This window comes from Nasonia vitripennis, unplaced genomic scaffold (assembly GCF_009193385.2).
Source record: "Nasonia vitripennis strain AsymCx unplaced genomic scaffold, Nvit_psr_1.1 unplaced0095, whole genome shotgun sequence".
NCBI classification, from domain to species: domain Eukaryota; kingdom Metazoa; phylum Arthropoda; class Insecta; order Hymenoptera; family Pteromalidae; genus Nasonia; species Nasonia vitripennis.
The window spans coordinates 22501-30000 of NW_022279874.1; positions in this window are offsets into that span (position 1 = coordinate 22501).

Here is a 7500-nt window from a genome sequence, read left to right on the forward strand (position 1 = left end):
GAAAGCAATGCGTGTGGGGCGACTTAGACTTTTTCGAGCCTCCGAGAGAAAGCAATGCGTGTGGGGCGACTTAGACTTTTTCGAGCCTCCGAGAGAAAGCAATGCGTGTGGGGCGACTTAGACTTTTTCGAGCCTCCGAGAGAAAGCAATGCGTGTGGGGCGACTTAGACTTTTTCGAGCCTCCGAGAGAAAGCAATGCGTGTGGGGCGACTTAGACTTTTTCGAGCCTCCGAGAGAAAGCAATGCGTGTGGGGCGACTTAGACTTTTTCGAGCCTCCGAGAGAAAGCAATGCGTGTGGGGCGACTTAGACTTTTTCGAGCCTCCGAGAGAAAGCAATGCGTGTGGGGCGACTTAGACTTTTTCGAGCCTCCGAGAGAAAGCAATGCGTGTGGGGCGACTTAGACTTTTTCGAGCCTCCGAGAGAAAGCAATGCGTGTGGGGCGACTTAGACTTTTTCGAGCCTCCGAGAGAAAGCAATGCGTGTGGGGCGACTTAGACTTTTTCGAGCCTCCGAGAGAAAGCAATGCGTGTGGGGCGACTTAGACTTTTTCGAGCCTCCGAGAGAAAGCAATGCGTGTGGGGCGACTTAGACTTTTTCGAGCCTCCGAGAGAAAGCAATGCGTGTGGGGCGACTTAGACTTTTTCGAGCCTCCGAGAGAAAGCAATGCGTGTGGGGCGACTTAGACTTTTTCGAGCCTCCGAGAGAAAGCAATGCGTGTGGGGCGACTTAGACTTTTTCGAGCCTCCGAGAGAAAGCAATGCGTGTGGGGCGACTTAGACTTTTTCGAGCCTCCGAGAGAAAGCAATGCGTGTGGGGCGACTTAGACTTTTTCGAGCCTCCGAGAGAAAGCAATGCGTGTGGGGCGACTTAGACTTTTTCGAGCCTCCGAGAGAAAGCAATGCGTGTGGGGCGACTTAGACTTTTTCGAGCCTCCGAGAGAAAGCAATGCGTGTGGGGCGACTTAGACTTTTTCGAGCCTCCGAGAGAAAGCAATGCGTGTGGGGCGACTTAGACTTTTTCGAGCCTCCGAGAGAAAGCAATGCGTGTGGGGCGACTTAGACTTTTTCGAGCCTCCGAGAGAAAGCAATGCGTGTGGGGCGACTTAGACTTTTTCGAGCCTCCGAGAGAAAGCAATGCGTGTGGGGCGACTTAGACTTTTTCGAGCCTCCGAGAGAAAGCAATGCGTGTGGGGCGACTTAGACTTTTTCGAGCCTCCGAGAGAAAGCAATGCGTGTGGGGCGACTTAGACTTTTTCGAGCCTCCGAGAGAAAGCAATGCGTGTGGGGCGACTTAGACTTTTTCGAGCCTCCGAGAGAAAGCAATGCGTGTGGGGCGACTTAGACTTTTTCGAGCCTCCGAGAGAAAGCAATGCGTGTGGGGCGACTTAGACTTTTTCGAGCCTCCGAGAGAAAGCAATGCGTGTGGGGCGACTTAGACTTTTTCGAGCCTCCGAGAGAAAGCAATGCGTGTGGGGCGACTTAGACTTTTTCGAGCCTCCGAGAGAAAGCAATGCGTGTGGGGCGACTTAGACTTTTTCGAGCCTCCGAGAGAAAGCAATGCGTGTGGGGCGACTTAGACTTTTTCGAGCCTCCGAGAGAAAGCAATGCGTGTGGGGCGACTTAGACTTTTTCGAGCCTCCGAGAGAAAGCAATGCGTGTGGGGCGACTTAGACTTTTCGAGCCTCCGAGAGAAAGCAATGCGTGTGGGGCGACTTAGACTTTTTCGAGCCTCCGAGAGAAAGCAATGCGTGTGGGGCGACTTAGACTTTTTCGAGCCTCCGAGAGAAAGCAATGCGTGTGGGGCGACTTAGACTTTTTCGAGCCTCCGAGAGAAAGCAATGCGTGTGGGGCGACTTAGACTTTTTCGAGCCTCCGAGAGAAGAATGGTGGGGCGACTTAACTTTCGAGCCTCCGAGAGAAAGCAATGCGTGTGGGGCGACTTAGACTTTTTCGAGCCTCCGAGAGAAAGCAATGCGTGTGGGGCGACTTAGACTTTTTCGAGCCTCCGAGAGAAAGCAATGCGTGTGGGGCGACTTAGACTTTTTCGAGCCTCCGAGAGAAAGCAATGCGTGTGGGGCGACTTAGACTTTTTCGAGCCTCCGAGAGAAAGCAATGCGTGTGGGGCGACTTAGACTTTTTTCGAGCCTCCGAGAGAAAGCAATGCGTGTGGGGCGACTTAGACTTTTTCGAGCCTCCGAGAGAAAGCAATGCGTGTGGGGCGACTTAGACTTTTTCGAGCCTCCGAGAGAAAGCAATGCGTGTGGGGCGACTTAGACTTTTTCGAGCCTCCGAGAGAAAGCAATGCGTGTGGGGCGACTTAGACTTTTTCGAGCCTCCGAGAGAAAGCAATGCGTGTGGGGCGACTTAGACTTTTTCGAGCCTCCGAGAGAAAGCAATGCGTGTGGGGCGACTTAGACTTTTTCGAGCCTCCGAGAGAAAGCAATGCGTGTGGGGCGACTTAGACTTTTTCGAGCCTCCGAGAGAAAGCAATGCGTGTGGGGCGACTTAGACTTTTTCGAGCCTCCGAGAGAAAGCAATGCGTGTGGGGCGACTTAGACTTTTTCGAGCCTCCGAGAGAAAGCAATGCGTGTGGGGCGACTTAGACTTTTTCGAGCCTCCGAGAGAAAGCAATGCGTGTGGGGCGACTTAGACTTTTTCGAGCCTCCGAGAGAAAGCAATGCGTGTGGGGCGACTTAGACTTTTTCGAGCCTCCGAGAGAAAGCAATGCGTGTGGGGCGACTTAGACTTTTTCGAGCCTCGAGAGCAATGCGTGTGGGGCGACTTAGACTTTTTCGAGCTCCGTGCTCGCACATCACTCATTGACGCTCGCACATCACTCATTTGAGCTCGCACATTGCTCATTCGTGCTCGCACATCACTCATTCGTGCTCGCACATCACTCATTGACGCTCGCACATCACTCATTGACGCTCGCATATCACTCATTCGTGCTCGCACATTACTCATTGACGCTCGCACATCACTCATTGACGCTCGCACTTCACTAATTGGATCTCGCGTATCACTCATTCGTTCTCGCACATCACTCATTGTCGCTCGCACATCACTCATTGACGCTCGCACATCACTCATTTGAGCTCGCACATTGCTCATTCGTGCTCGCACATCACTCATTCGTGCTCGCACATCACTCATTGACGCTCGCACATCACTCATTCGTGCTCGCACATCACTCATTGACGCTCGCATATTACTCATTCTTGCTCGCACATCACTCATTCGTTCTCGCACATCACTCATTGACGCTCGCACATCACTCATTGACGCTCGCGTATCACTCATTCGTGTTCGCACATCACTCATAGACGCTCGCACATCACTCATTGACGCTCGCGTATCACTCATTCGTGCTCGCACATCACTCATTCGTGCTCGCACATTACTCATTGACGCTCGCATATTACTCATTGACGCTCGCACATCACTCATTCGTGCTCGCACATCACTCATTTGAGCTCGCACATTGCTCATTCGTGCTCGCACATCACTCATTCGTGCTCGCATATCTCTCATTCTTGCTATATAAATCTACATTATAACTGTCACTATCTACGACGAAATGTGATCACGTCAGGCGCGAAATATTATTACATAGGGATCGGTGCGAACGGCGGGAGCAGAAAATGATTAAATCAGTAAACTGAAACGTTTAGCTATCTATACGAAGATTGCTCGCATGCATTAACGAGATTCCCACTGTCCCTATCTACCATCTTCCGAACGGAAGAGCCCCGGGAGGGTCGCATTTCTGCCAGGGCAGTTGGGTGAACCCTGAGATTTCGGTATACTCATTCGTGCTCGCACATCACTCATTTGAGCTCGCACATTGCTCATTCGTGCTCGCACATCACTCATTCGTGCTCGCACATCACTCATTGACGCTCGCACATCACTCATTTGTGCTCGCGTATCACTCATTCGTGCTCGCACATCACTCATTCGTGCTCGCACATTACTCATTGACGCTCGCACATCACTCATTGACTCTCGCGTATCACTCATTCGTGTTCGCACATCACTCATAGACGCTCGCACATCACTCATTGACGCTCGCATATTACTCATTCGTGCTCGCACATCACTCATTGACGCTCGCACATCACTCATTTGTGCTCGCGTATCACTCATTCGTGCTCGCACATCACTCATTCGTGCTCGCACATTACTCATTGACGCTCGCACATTACTCATTGGGCTCGCACATCACTCATTGGCGCTCGCACATCACTCATTGACGCTCGCACATCACTCATTTGTGCTCGCACATTGCTCATTCGTGCTCGCACATCACTCATTTGAGCTCGCACATTGCTCATTCGTGCTCGCACATCACTCATTCGTGCTCGCACATTGCTCATTCTTGCTCGCACATCACTCATTTGTGCCTCGCGTATCACTCTTCGTGCTCGCACATTACTCATTGACGCTCGCACATCACTCATTGACGCTCGCACATTACTCATTGACGCTCGCATATTACTCATTCGTGCTCGCACATCACTCCATTCGTTCTCGCACATCACTCATTGACGCTCGCACATCACTCATTGACGCTCGCGTATCACTCATTCGTGCTCGCACATACTCATTGACGCTCGCACATCACTCATTGACGCTCGCACATCACTCATTCGTGCTCGCACATCACTCATTGACGCTCGCATATTACTCATTCTTGCTCGCACATCACTCATTCGTGCTCGCACATTACTCATTTCGTGCTCGCATATTACTCATTGACGCTCGCACATCACTCATTGACGCTCGCATTGCTCATTCGTGTTCGCACATCACTCATTGACGCTCGCACATCACTCATTGACGCTCGCACATTGCTCATTCGTGCTCGCACATCACTCATTCGTGCTCGCACATCACTCATTGACGCTCGCATATTACTCATTCTTGCTCGCACATCACTCATTCGTGCTCGCACATTACTCATTGACGCTCGCACATTACTCATTCGTGCTCGCACATCACTCATTTCGTTCGCACATCACTCATTGACGCTCGCACATCATCATTGACGCTCGCGTATCACTCATTCGTTTCGACATCACTCAGACGCTCGCACATCACTCATTGACGCTCGCGTATCACTCATTCGTGACTCGCACATCACTCATTCGTGCTCGCACATTACTCATTGACGCTCGCATATTACTCATTGACGCTCGCACATCACTCATTCGTGCTCGCACATCACTCATTTGAGCTCGCACATTGCTCATTCGTGCTCGCACATCACTCATTCGTGCTCGCATATCCTCATTCTTGCTATATAAATCTACATTATAATGTCACTATCTACGACGAATGTGATCACGTCAGGCGCGAAATATTATTACATAGGGATCGGTGCGAACGGCGGGAGAGAAATGATTAAATCAGTAAACTGAAACGTTTAGCTATCTATACGAAGATTGCTCGCATGCATTAACGAGATTCCCACTGTCCCTATCTACCATCTTCCGAACGGAGAGCCCCGGGAGGGTCGCATTTCTGCCAGGGCAGTTGGGTGAACCCTGAGATTTCGGTATACTCATTCGTGCTCGCACATCACTCATTTGAGCTCGCACATTGCTCATTCGTGCTCGCACATCACTCATTCGTGCTCGCACATCACTCATTGACGCTCGCACATCACTCATTTGTGCTCGCGGTATCACTCATTCGTGCTCGCACATCACTCATTCGTGCTCGCACATTACTCATTGACGCTCGCACATCACTCATTGACTCTCGCGTATCACATCATTCGTGGTTCGCACATCACTCATGACGCTCGCACATCACTCATTGACGCTCGCATATTACTCATTCGTGCTCGCACATCACTCATTGACGCTCGCACATTCACTCATTTGTGCTCGCGTATCACTCATTCGTGCTCGCACATCACTCATTCGTGCTCGCACATTACTCATTGACGCTCGCATATTACTCATTGACGCTCGCACATCACTCATTGACGCTCGCCATCACTCATTGACGCTCGCACATCACTCATTTGTGCTCGCACATTGCTCATTCGTGCTCGCACATCACTCATTTGAGCTCGCACATTGCTCATTCGTGCTCGCACATCACTCATTCGTGCTCGCACATTGCTCATTCTTGCTCGCACATCACTCATTTGTGCTCGCGTATCACTCAATTCGTGCTCGCACATTACTCATTGACGCTCGCACATCACTCATTGACGCTCGCACATTCTCATTGACGCTTCGCAAATATTACTCATTCGTGCTCGCACATCACTCATTCGTTCTCGCACTATCACTCATTGACGCTCGCACTCACTCATGTGACGCTCGCGTATCACTCATTTCGTGTTCGCACATCACTCATATAGACGCTCGCACATCACTCATTGACGCTCGCGTATCACTCATTCGTGCTCGCACATCACTCATTCGTGCTCGCACATTACTCATTGACGCTCGCATATTACTCATTGACGCTCGCACATCACTCATTCGTGCTCGCACATCACTCATTTGAGCTCGCACATTGCTCATTCGTGCTCGCACATCACTCATTCGTGCTCGCATATCTCTCATTCTTGCTATATAAATCTACATTATAACTGTCACTATCTACGACGAAATGTGATCACGTCAGGCGCGAAATATTATTACATAGGGATCGGTGCGAACGGCGGGAGCAGAAAATGATTAAATCAGTAAACTGAAACGTTTAGCTATCTATACGAAGATTGCTCGCATGCATTAACGAGATTCCCACTGTCCCTATCTACCATCTTCCGAACGGAAGAGCCCCGGGAGGGTCGCATTTCTGCCAGGGCAGTTGGGTGAACCCTGAGATTTCGGTATACTCATTCGTGCTCGCACATCACTCATTTGAGCTCGCACATTGCTCATTCGTGCTCGCACATCACTCATTCGTGCTCGCACATCACTCATTGACGCTCGCACATCACTCATTTGTGCTCGCGTATCACTCATTCGTGCTCGCACATCACTCATTCGTGCTCGCACATTACTCATTGACGCTCGCACATCACTCATTGACTCTCGCGTATCACTCATTCGTGTTCGCACATCACTCATAGACGCTCGCACATCACTCATTGACGCTCGCATATTACTCATTCGTGCTCGCACATCACTCATTGACGCTCGCACATCACTCATTTGTGCTCGCGTATCACTCATTCGTGCTCGCACATCACTCATTCGTGCTCGCACATTACTCATTGACGCTCGCATATTACTCATTGACGCTCGCACATCACTCATTGACGCTCGCACATCACTCATTGACGCTCGCACATCACTCATTTGTGCTCGCACATTGCTCATTCGTGCTCGCACATCACTCATTTGAGCTCGCACATTGCTCATTCGTGCTCGCACATCACTCATTCGTGCTCGCACATTGCTCATTCTTGCTCGCACATCACTCATTTGTGCTCGCGTATCACTCATTCGTGCTCGCACATTACTCATTGA